Genomic DNA, 12226 nt, shown 5'->3' with positions numbered 1-12226 from the left:
CCCAAGTAGCTGGGACCACAGGCGCCCGCCACAACGCCTGGCCATTTTTTGGTTGCAGCCGTCATTGTTGTTTAGCGGGTCCGGGCTGGGGATTCGAACCCGCCACCTTAGGTGTACGTGGCTGGCGCCTTAGCCGGTTGAGCTATAGGTGCCTAGCCGCCCAGGCATTTTTTGTTGCAGTTTGGCCAGTGCCAGGTTCAAACCTGCCCCCCTCGGTATATGGGGCTGGCGCCCTACCTACTGAGCCACAGGTGCTGCCCAGCTTAAGAGATTCTCTTGCCGGTTGCAGTTGTCATTGTTGTTTTAGGAGGCCTGCACTTAAACCCCCCAGCTTCAGTGTATGTGGCAAGGCAACCTACTCTCTGGGCTATGGGCACCAAGCCAGAGTTAAGTAATTTTTAAAGTTACACAACTAAGAAAGTGGTAGAGTTAGGATTTTAACCTACATGATTCGACTTTAGAACCTTCCCTTTTATTTACTAACATTAGTTTTTCTAATACAAATGCAGGAATGAATGAATATGAAATATACTGTTAAATCATATCTGCCGGTTTCTCATGTTTGTGCTTCTAAGGTGCATAAAAAATAAGTTTGGGTTAGAGTGTTATGTTCTCCTGGGAGTTTCTGTTAATAACCATTATGCCAAAACACATAGATTAGTTTGCTTTTGGGCTCTGTGTTTTAATTTTACCTTTGCAATCCTCTAGCTGTAAGCCCTCGGGAAAACTACTTAACGTGCCTCAGTCTGTTTTTTCAGCGTAAATGGAGAAAAATAATAGTTCTTATCTCACAGGGTCCTGTGAGGAACAGAATTATACAAAAAACCAATCAATGTTAGCTATTACTAGTATAGGAGGAAAAAAAACCCTGAGGAAAGACTTATAACCCCATCGACAAATTAGAGTTTGAGTAAGAATGAATAACTGTGAAAAAAAAGAAGAATAAATAACTGTGGTTTTGAATTTATAAAAATTATCAGAGAATTATTTGGCTTGGGATTTATAATTATTCTATTGATGTATGGCAACTTTATGTTTGGATATAAGCTGGTTTAAATGCTTGTTAAGTAAGGTAGGTTTCTTTTTCCTTCTTTTTAAACTCTCTTCCATCTTTAGAAGGATTTCCAAGTGACTGACCATACTACTTTATTTTCCCTTCACTGAAAAGATACCTACCAGCATACTGTTTACTTCAGCAATGCTTACCTTCAAATAATGAAGTGAATAGTAGGCCCAGTTCAGGAATAATGGGCTTGGCAGTCCCCCTATGGAAAATCTGGGCACAGTTATATTTTCTGGTGGGATGGTTTATGAGCCAGTGCCTGTCTGGTGGTGTCCATCATCTGTGTGAAGTAGAGGTGATATTGTATGCTAAGAAGAATTGGGAGGAGATCAGAGGGAACACCTGGACATTGGCATACAACTGAGGTCAGGAAGAGGGAGAATGGTCTCCAAGCAACATGCGGGGCTCCACTGAACTAGAAGGCCATGGATTGATTAGGGCACTAATTGATTAGGTGTCTTGCTTCAGGAGCAAAGAAAGCATACAGTTGGATCAAGCCAGGGTTGGGGTCTAGGATGAGTGGCAGAAGGACAGTGGAATAGAGGAATGGAGTAGTGGCCAGGGAGTGATTAACATGACAGGTAAAGGGGTCTAGGCTGGGAAGTGGAGGGAGCTGAAAAGGACCAGAGGTGTGTCAAAGTCAAGGAATGACTGTGCTGGAGTGATGGAGTAATAGGAGGATGTGGCCAGAGAGGGGTGTGTGAGGGGAAGATTTCAGAGTTGGAGCATTTAGTTGCTGGCCATTACAGACTCTTATGTTTTGCCACAGATATGAATGGCTGAAATGAGGTGAACTTAGTAAACATGGCTGTAGTCAGGAGGTCAAATAACTGAGAGGCAAGAGAGTTGTTTGGGTCATCTGTGTGGTCAGAGAAGCCAGCAGGAGGATGGCAGGATTGGAGGGAGGAGAAAAGGAAGGTGGGCCAAAACTTCAGCAAATGAGGTGAAAGGTCCCAGCAATGAGAAGAGGTATTCTGATCAGCATGTATGAGTTCAAAGGATCAGGGAATTTTGCGTGAAGGAGATAGAAAAGCAGTGATCTGGAAAATGTACTGGTTGCAAAGTCTCTTTGGAAGGAGTTGGTCTTGGCCCAGGTTCATTGAAGGAATCCCAACTCAAGAGGGCAGCACTGGTGGCATGTTATTATTGCATTTCTAATCTTGTTCATGAAAATCATCTTGGGGGCATGTGTTAAAAATACAGATTCCATGTTCTAGGCCCACTGAACTGCAATCTCTAGGAGAGGAGACTAAGAATGTGTATTTTGACCACCTCCCCTCATGCTTGGTAATTCTTTATAATTAGGCAAGTTTGGGAATTGCAGCTGTAGTGGTTAAGAATGTGGCCTCTGGAAGCCTGATGCTTGGAGGAAGTGAGACTGGTGGGAGCCAGACTCTGCCTGAGACTCTAAGAGCTTGGTTTTCTAAGTCTATCTGATGTCAAAAGCAGTAAACTAAGGGAAAGTTCCGTTAGAGGCAGACACACTGATACAAGCAAGAAGGGGTAGTTGGTGACTACAGGGATAGAAACACTGTACAAAATGGTTCAGGGTGTAGCTGTTTGGGGACATTTAGTACTTTAGTTCATAAAATTATGTGACACAATTTTGTCTCTGAAGGAAGGTACTGGCTTAAAAAATAAGTTTTACTCATTGGCAAGCCAAAACCAAGAGCAGTTGTTATCCCCAAGGGGCTGTCTATATGAGCAGACAGTTAACATCATGATACTGGCAGCCCTACTGCCAAATTCTCCCTATTTTCACCAGGAAAATTCTTTCTTTCACATGATAAGGAAGAGGAGTCCTGTAAAAGAATAGCTGCTGGGGAGGGAACTGGGAGTTGGTTGTTCTTTCCAGAGCACTTAGAACCCCCTATTGCTAGTAAGGAGATTTTGAGTTTGAGATGGTAGAATACTTAAAATACCGCCTGGTTTGTCATACCCAAGCACTAAAACTTTGGGGAAAGCACATGATCAGCACTCTTGAAGTGGCTGTGATGGACCTTGAACCTAAAACTTGATTTGCTCTATCATGTGTTCCATTTCTTATTTCCTCTTGGATGGGGAAGACTGACTTTCAACCTGAAGAATGGGGTAGCATTTCAGGTACGTTCCAGTCAGGGCCACCTCCTTCTCTTGCTGTCTCTCTTCTCAGTGAGCTGCAGGGGCTGGTTGAACATACACTGTGAGGCCTAGAAAATGTGGCAGTGGACTAGCAATACCAACTCAAGCATTTCAGATTAATATGAGAGCGCACACGATTAGATTACATTGCATTTGTAAGGTAGAGTCTGAATCGTAGACCTTCACCCAGGAAGTGTGCCATTTACCTATACATTGTACCTGTTAGGTGGGAACTTACCAAATGCTCTTCCCCACTCCCCCCTTCTTGAATTTAACTGAGTTTTTCTCTTATGTGTGTATATTATTGATCTACAAGTTTCAATTTAATATTGAGTACATGGGATGCTGGATTTTCCATTCTTGTAATACTGAGAGTGTTCTCCAAAAAATGATTCTGTTGTAGAGAAAAATAGGAATTCTGAGTATTTTTTTCCTTTTAGAAAAACATTTTTCTTTTAAAGCTGAGGAATACTGAAAAAACCCAATGAATATTTTGATGATAATAACAGGCTCATGGGCAGCGCCTGTGGCTCAAAGGAGTAGGGCGCTGGCCCCATATGCCAGAGGTGGTGGGTTCAAATGCAGCCCTGGCCAAAAACTGCAAAAAAAAAAAACCCCAGGCTCTTTAACAACACACTTTTCTTCCCTACGGAGCTCAGGATCCATTTTTTTTTTTTTTTTTTTGTAGTTTTTGGCTGGGGCTGGGTTTGAACCCACCACCTCTGATATATGGGGCTGGTGCCTTACTCCTTTGAGCACCAGGTGCCACCCAAGAGCTCAGGATCCTTAAGGCTCCGCTGTCTCTTGGTACTATTTGTAATGTTTAAATCACTAAGAATATTCAGTTTGTGAAATGTTTGTATTCCTGCTGTGAACTAGGTACCTAGGGATTAAAAAGAAAGTCAATAGCCTCAAGGAACTTCTTATCAGTTAGACAAGGTACATTTTTATTTTATTTATTTTTTTTTTTGAGACAGAGCCTCAAGCTGTCCCCCTGGGCAGAGTGCTGTGGCATTACAGCTCACAGCAACCTCCAACTCCTGGGCTCAAGCGAGTCTCCTGCCTCCGCCTCCCAAGTAGCTGGGACCACAGGCGCCCACCACAATGCCCGGCTATTTTTTGGTTGCAGCCGTCATTGTTGTTTGGCGGGTCTGGGCTGGGGATTCGAACCCGCCACCTTAGGTGTACGTGGCTGGCGCCTTAGCCGGTTGAGCTATAGGCGCCGAGCCGAGGTACATTTTTAGATCTCTAACCTTAAGCAAACCATGCTGTATGCTGTGAAGGAGGTATAATCAAAATGTCGTAGGACCACAGATGAAAGAAAGGTTTCTGGTGTTAGGTGGAGGTGGCAGTAGGGGATTAGGGATGCTTAAGGAGATGTTTGAATTCAGACCTTAAAATTTGGATAAAATTTTGAGTTGTTAAATTATATTTGATATTTCTGTTTACTAAAGCGTGATTTGTCAAGACTACAGCAACATTTTGGTGCTTAATGAATTAGCCTTTAGTTATCTACTCATCTGCAATGCCACATTCTTATTTTGGGATTATACTTACTTGTTTCTGTAATGAAGCATTAAGGAATGTATGGTGGAGAAGGGCTTTCATAGAAGCATAGCTGGAAATGATCCTGAGATCATAGTGGTTATTTAGGAGACTTGGAAATATAATGGTACGGTGATAAACTGAGAACCAGAATGGTAGTGGGACATACATGTTTGGATATATGGTTTAGGATTTGAGGGAAGGTGGAGCTCCAAGTGATGTTAGTGAGGGCTTCATAGGAAAAGAACATTCTGCAGGTTAGCAGCACTGGAATACTCACCACGTTATTTCTCAGTATTTTTCTCAGGAGTGTTTGGTGATGTGGGCTGCAGATCCCTGGTCCTCATCCTCCCTCGCTCTATTGTGGCTGAGCAGAGGGTTTTACAGAAAAGCTCTGAAGCCATGTCCAGGGAGAGTGGCTCTTCCTGCTTTACGTGCTTGGTTTCTGGGCTTGGTCCGCCTCAAAGCTACATCTTCCTGGCAGAGTGGATTCCTCTCTGACCAATGTGTGTCCTTCTGGGTAAGTCCTTACTCCTTTGGCAAAGCCGTTTCTTGTCATGGTAGGTTAGCTATAGCTGGACCAGACTGTGCCAGCCTTGCAAATGGTCATTGTTATGCCTGAAATCTTGTGTTCAGTTTTTTTTGGTTCCCATGTTGAGAATCCACTTTCAATCTTTTGTCAGCCCCTTGGATTTTCCCAGGAAGCTGAAAAACATACCACTTGCTTCCTTTTGTGCTGAAATGGGGCCCTGGTCCAAAATTCTGATCTCCTTGAGAATCAATATATATGGTTTAGAAAAGATAGTATTTCTTTTCTCTTTATTCCTGATAATGCAAATAGCATTTAAGAAGCCAAGATATTTGGCAATGTCATATGTCCCATTTTACTTTACAGGTGACTAAAGCCACTCTGAGAAAATGTATTAATTCACCAAATAAAATACATTTTGTTTGTTTACTATGTATCAGGTACTATGCTAGTCACTAAGACAGAAAATTAGGCACGATCTTTCATGACATCCACAGTCTGGACCCACAACCAGAAAACCATGTGATAGAATGGCGAGGCCTGGGAGTCTAGTCCTACTTTTCACTTTATCAATTATATACCCTTAGACCTTTGCCTTTGTTTTCTGTCATGTTATAAGAGGGATTTGCCCTGGTTTATAAGATGTTTATAATACTTAAATGAAACTATGTAGAAAGAGGTTTGAAAGGTCAAATTCAGGTGTGGGGAAACTTTTCGTGGTGGAAGGCCACATTAATTTGTCTGTAATCAAATAAGACTGCTTTCAAGAAACTTCAATTAGATATATTAAAAATGTACATTATTTTATAAAAATCTAAGTACTATGTATTTATGACATTTTAATAATGTCAAAAAATGAAAATTATTTGCTAATTTTAAAGTTGACTAACTTTACTTATTTACTTATTTTTTTACAGAGTCTCTCACTCTGTCACCCTGGGTAGAGTGCCATTGCATCATAGCCCCTCACTGACTTTTAATGACTTTGTTGGAAAGTGCTTGAATATTTGGTGCCACATGGAAGTCTGCAGTTTCAGTTGATCCTCTAGATGGGTGTCAGTCATTTCTGACCTTTATGACATCTTGATTTGGGCTAAGTGGAGAATGTAAATTCACAGCAGTAAGTGGTTGAAAAGCAAGAAAGGATTTTTCGTGGCCAGGTGCAGTGGCTCATGCATGTAATACTCGCACTCTGGGAGGGTGACATGGGAGGATCCCTCGAGTTGAGGAGTTCGAGCCCAGCCTGAGCAAGAACGAGACTCTGTCTCTATTAGAAATAGAAAACAAGTTAGTTGGGTGTACAGATATTTGGGAGGCTGAGCCAGGAGGATCCAGGAGTTTGCGGTTGCTGTAAGCTAGGCTGATGCCATGGCATTCTGGTCTGGGCAACAGAGTTGAGACGCTATCTCAAAAAAAAAAAAAGAAAGCATTTTTTGGGCATGTCACTGAAGACCTGGGTATTCTGCATTTTTCTATATTTCAGTTGATCTTTTTTAGTATCAAACAATGGCTTTAAATTGAGTATCAAGAACTCAGTCACTCCATCTGTAATTGTTTAGGTGCCTTGGAGATACCAACTAGGTGAGCCTGAAATGCTGTTTGAGTGTGATATCATGACTCCCAAGATCACTGTATTCCCCAGTTGGTCTGTCACAGCTGCATCTATCATCCTGCTCATCAGGGACCTTTGCCAACTGGGGAAAATGTGCATCAGAAATTTCCTTTGAAGTGGAAGTATTTTGAAAAAAGATAACTTTTTTTCTGTTAAGTTGAAGGCTAATTTATGCTGCTGATCAGTTATGGTTCTCTTTGAAAGATAGATTTTTTTCAAAATGCTTTGATTTTGTGCCACACATCATAGATGTAGTTTTACTTTGCAAAGAAATATTCACGTCTTTTTGATTTGACCTTATGTCACACAGAAATGATGCATTCCTGTAAAAATCTTATTTCAATAATTCACATTGCTGATTCAGTTCTTTATAAAATTTAAATATCTGTTCTTGGCCAGGCGTGGTGGCTCATGCCTTTAATCCTAACACTCTGGGAGGTCAAGGTAAGTGGATTGCTTGAGCTCAGGATTTTGAGACCAGCCTGAGCTATAGTGAGACCTCATCTCTACTAAACTTAGAAAAATTTGCTAGGCTTCATGGTAGACACCTGTAATACCAGCTATTTGAGAGTCTGAGGTGGGAGCATTGCTTGAGCCCAGGTGTTTGAGGTTGTGGTGAACTATGACTGGGCTGTTGCACTCTAGCCTGGGTGACAGAGTGAGACCTGTCTCTAAAAATAATAATCAGCACCATCATCATCTGAACAATTTATAATAAAAATATCCTTTTAAATAGTTGAAGATATTTCTCTTTTTTATAGGTTTAAGCAGATAAGGAGTTTTGAACTATACTGTTCCTTTTTTGTTTTGATTTACTATTGTTTTTATAGTTCCTCTTATCTATATATTACTGAAGAACTCAGACCTTTCATTGTAGGTAATTTTTGTAGCAAACTAACAAGACCCCCAATCTTCCTGAATCTCAATTTTACACCTACAGTGTGAACTTTTCTTTGCCATGCCAACCTCACTGGGCTGTTGAGCCATTCAAGTGAAGTATTGGAACGGATGTGCATTCTTCTGTGTCTTGGTTCTTATTCCCTCATAGGTATAGTGGTCTGGCAATTCTGGAGAATGAATGCTCCAGAAGGGCTGTGTCTTGATTTGTAGCATAGTTCTCATGAAAGCCCTGGTTTCTCCTCCATCGTGATGTTTTTGGTGCCTTCTGCATCCTGTTGTGCCATTCTCATTTACTAGCATCTCACTTTATACTCAGTCAATACTTAATTGAGCTTCTGCTGTGTCAGGCCCATGAAAAATGCTAGGACTGTAGAGGTGAGAGGCTAGATCCTGTCTCCAGGGTGCCTGTTTGATCAGGAGAGGAGCCCAAGACAAGTGACAAGGTCTCGCTCTGTTGTTTGGGCCAGAGTGCAGTGGGGTGATCACAGCTCACTGCAACTTCCAACTCCTGGGGTGAAGTGACCTTCCCACTTCATCCTCCTGAATAACTGGAAGTACCAGGCCTGCCTAATTAAATTTTTTTTGTGTGTGTGGCGACAGAATCTCGCTATCTTGCCCAGGCTGGTCTTGACCTCCTCGCTTCAAGTGATCCTCCCACCTTGGCCTCCCAAAGTGCTGGGATCACAAGCATGAGCCCCTGTACCCAGCCATGTTGCTGTTTCTTAAAGGAGCTCAGCTAGGAAGTGTGAGAATGAGAAGGGGCTGTGGGCTTCCTGAGGAAGAGGTGATTTTAGGATAAGAGAGAATCCAGCATGTTCATAGACAGGGGAGAAAAAAACAGAAGAGGGGATAAGTCAGAGACTGAAGGAAAAGGAAGGATAAATGATTGAGCAGGGCCTCTTCCATGGGTGGAGGGACATGCACAGGGAATGGCCAGCAGCGTTGCCAGAGGACGGCTGTCTCTCCCATCTGATGGCATGGAAAGAGAAAGGGCTATTTGGGATACAGAGAAGTTGACAGAAAGGCAGGGGGTGGAAGTTTTGCCCTCTGAAAAACTATTTTTTATGAAGGGGACTGTTGTCACTAACCAATAGCCAAGGGGAGATGATGCAGTGAGGTCTTGGAAGGCAGAGGAGAAGGTATACGATTACCGCTGTGAATCTTGGAAGTGGGAGTTGAATATTGCTCCCCATTGTCTATTGAGTGAAAGTTATACTGCAGTCTGGTGTTTAGAAAGACCTCTGTAGTCTGCATTTAATCAATTCTACCTTTTTGTTTCATGCCAGCACCCTTGTACATTAGCCGAGAGCATCTCTGATATAGCACTAGAATGTGGCTTTGAGAGACTGGACGCTGTAGTGAAAATGCCACGAGCCTGTCAGCCACGAGTCCTGTGGCCCAGTCTTGGCTAGTGATGGGATCTTGGACATACCTTAACTTTTCCACGTCTGTTTCTTAATTTATGAACTGTTAATAATAATAGCAATAATAGGAGGGAGGGGGGAGGACGCATGGCAGAAGGAGGGAGGGCATGAGGATCTCACGGAATGTGCACATTGTGAGGGTGTATAAGACATCCCTGGGTGAGCGGCTCTTCTACAAATGGACCTTTACCCTGGAAGTGAGAACAGTGTAACCTAAAAATTGTACCCTCATATTAATTTGAATAAAGTTTTTTAAAAAAATGATATTAATAATAGTAAGTGATAAGGGCGGTGCCTGTGGCTCACAGGAGAAGGGCACTGGCCCTATATACTGGAGGTAGAGGGTTCAAACCTGGCCCTGGCCAAAAACTGCAAATAATAATAATAATAATAGTAAGTGATAATGAAGGTGTGTCAAAATGGGAAAACATTTGAAAGTACTCTGAAGAGGATACGTAATAGATAAATGGAGGTGGTATCATCAGGCCGTGACTAATCTGCTTTTATAAAATTTTTCTTCATTACCATGAGAGTCCTCCTCCTTCTCTCCAGCCATCTAAATTCAGCCAGTATTGTGTAGAGAAATGCTAGCTACTGTAACAGATCAAATCTGCTGAAACCTCAGTGGCTTAAAACAATAGACATTTTCATGCTTGTTTAAAATCCAGTCAGCTGGGGATGGAGGGGCCCAGGCTGATGGTGCTCTGCCATCTTCAAACCATGGTTTCCAAGGTAGTGCTGGTGTCAGTGGCCAGCCAGCAGGGTGGGGGAAGAGACTGAGAGTGGATGTTGCTCGGGAGGCCTGGAATGGGAGCCAGTGACTAAGGCCAAAGGGGAGACGATTGAGAGGAAGCATCTGCAGGATCAGAGGTGAATTTGGGCTTGGGGCATTTGCACAGAATGGTGGAGGGAGCCCTGAGAAGACTGAGGCAGGAGCTACGCAGTCTGAGGAGAAAGCGGAGAGGCCACTTGTCCTGCCTCCATGGACAGAACTTGAGAAGGGCTAAGGCGCCGAGGACTGGTTCCTGGAGAAGGCAAGTGAAACAAAGGTGGGAGAGAGGCCCCGGGATCAGGGGAGATGTGGAGGAGAATGGGAGTGTCTACACACCTTCTGAAATGAGCTACCTACCAGCTGGGTAGGCAGACACTGTTTGCCTTTTTTTTTTTTTTTTTTTAAATATGGAATGCTTCATGAATTTGTGTGTCAATCCTTGCTCAGGGGCCATGCTAATCTTCTCTGTATTGTTCCAATTTTAGTATATGTGCTGCTGAAGCAAGCACTCTGCTTGCCTTTTTTAAGATGAGAAAACTGATGAAGTGGTGCCTTGGCAAGGGCCACACAACTACAAGTCAGCAGAGGAATGGGCATAGCCCCTGGTGGTGAGAGCCAGGACGTCGTATCCCACTAGAGGGCTGGAAACGTGGACTCTGAGGGGTGTTCGAGGTGACCCCTGGGCATGGGATAGAGGAGGACCTTTGTGGTTGCCAATTCCTTTCTAGGTGACTTGGGCTTTGGCTGCTTCTGTTGGAGAAGGGACGACAAAGATCCTATGGCAGGAATGTGCTGATAGGGTTCAAGGACTGAAAGGAGACAGATTGGTGCAGGATGAACAGGAGCGGGTGTGTGTGAAGATGCTGGAGAGGGAAGCAGGCCCGCATCACTCCAAACTTACAGGGCAGGGCAAAGAGTTAAGATTTTATTCTAAGGTCAGTGGGAAGCCATTGTACATTTTGAGCAGGAGCTAAGATGGTCTAATTTATTGCTTAAAGAGACCACCCAGGCTGTGGTATGAAGACTGGGTGTAAGGGAGGCCAGAGTGTAAAGTGAGTGTAGTGGGCGAGGGAAAAGGAGCACTTCAAGAGGAGAAGAAAGTTGAGCTCAGAGCAGAGGCTGGAAAATAAAATTTGATCCTGTATTTCCCGTGAGCTCACTCCCTGTTCTTAGCGAGACTTCCTGCAAGTAGCCTTATCCATGGTTTACACTTCCTCACCTCCTGCAATTCAACACTCTGTGCGCTGGCCACTGTCAGTGCCCACTTCCCTAAAATGTCTCAGGCAAAGGGCACCCAAGGGCCTTTGTGGTTAGCCCAGTCCAGGCCTTCAGCCCTTGCCTGATTTGACTTGCATCCATTCATGCTGTGAGCCATTTTTGTCTTGAAATGCACTTCTCCATAGCTTTTCTGTCTCTCTGGCCCATGGTCCTGTGGGCCCCTTTCTGGTCTCCATGTTTTCATACCAGCCCTGAAATGCCTGCAATCCCCAGGCTTCTGGCTTGGATCCTACTGGGTTTCCCCTGTGTCCTTCAGCATAGAATGAACCCTCCTCCCACTTTATCAGGCTCAGGCTAACACCTACTTGCCTTTCCAGCTTCATCTGAAGTGCCCTCCCCTCCAGCCTTCCTGACCCTTCAGGCTGGGTGGGGTACAGCTTCTCGCCCCCTTCCATTTGTTTTGGAGCATTAAGTAGATATCTTTGTGATAGCACTTAGCGCCCTGTTTACTTGTCTCTCCAGTCTAATGGTGCTTGAAGGGTAGGGTTACCATGAAACACTCTGTGATCCAGGACAAAGAGTGCTTTCTCCAGTTCAGGTGAAAGCCTCACTTTATAATGAAGCTATCTACCTCTGATTGTGTATCCTTTAATAGGGCATCCCTTTCTCACTGGGTATGAAGGCTGGTATATCTTCTGTGAATAGTAGAGATTAATTTAACTAGAAATAATCAGTAATTGTTTCCATCTTCTGAAAGGGAAAAAATGACTTAAGCATCTGAATTGCTTCAGAAGAGCTTGTAAAGATTTGCATTTCTTGCCTGGTATTTTGGATCTCCACTCCTCTGCTCCTGCCCCCCAACCTATTCTAGGTGTCTCCCAGTTCTGGGTTGGACATTGGGCTTGCCTCCACGGTGATGCGCGCTGACATTCTTCTGTGCTAAACTGTGAGAGTAGTGAAGCTCGGTGGAAGATGAGCTTCTGCTCTGTCCTTCCCTCCTGCTAAACAGCTCATTGTGGTGAAGGAAAAAGAAAGACAAGTA

General features: G+C 43.6%; 1 protein-coding gene and 1 non-coding gene across 3 annotated transcripts in view; one reads left to right on the top strand and one right to left on the bottom strand.

Moving 5' to 3' along the window:
* ZHX3 (zinc fingers and homeoboxes 3) overlaps positions 1 to 12226 on the top strand; it is a 127564-nt gene that overhangs the window by 6339 nt on the left and 108999 nt on the right. The window lies entirely within an intron of this gene.
* Positions 10368 to 10475, bottom strand: LOC111724494. Its single transcript, XR_002772790.1, has one exon. It is a non-coding gene; the product is annotated as a U6 spliceosomal RNA (small nuclear RNA).

Source organism: Otolemur garnettii, unplaced genomic scaffold, assembly GCF_000181295.1.
Source record: "Otolemur garnettii isolate 467f Iridium unplaced genomic scaffold, OtoGar3 scaffold00023, whole genome shotgun sequence".
Lineage (NCBI taxonomy): Eukaryota > Metazoa > Chordata > Mammalia > Primates > Galagidae > Otolemur > Otolemur garnettii.
This window is presented reverse-complemented; position numbering and strand designations above follow the sequence as displayed.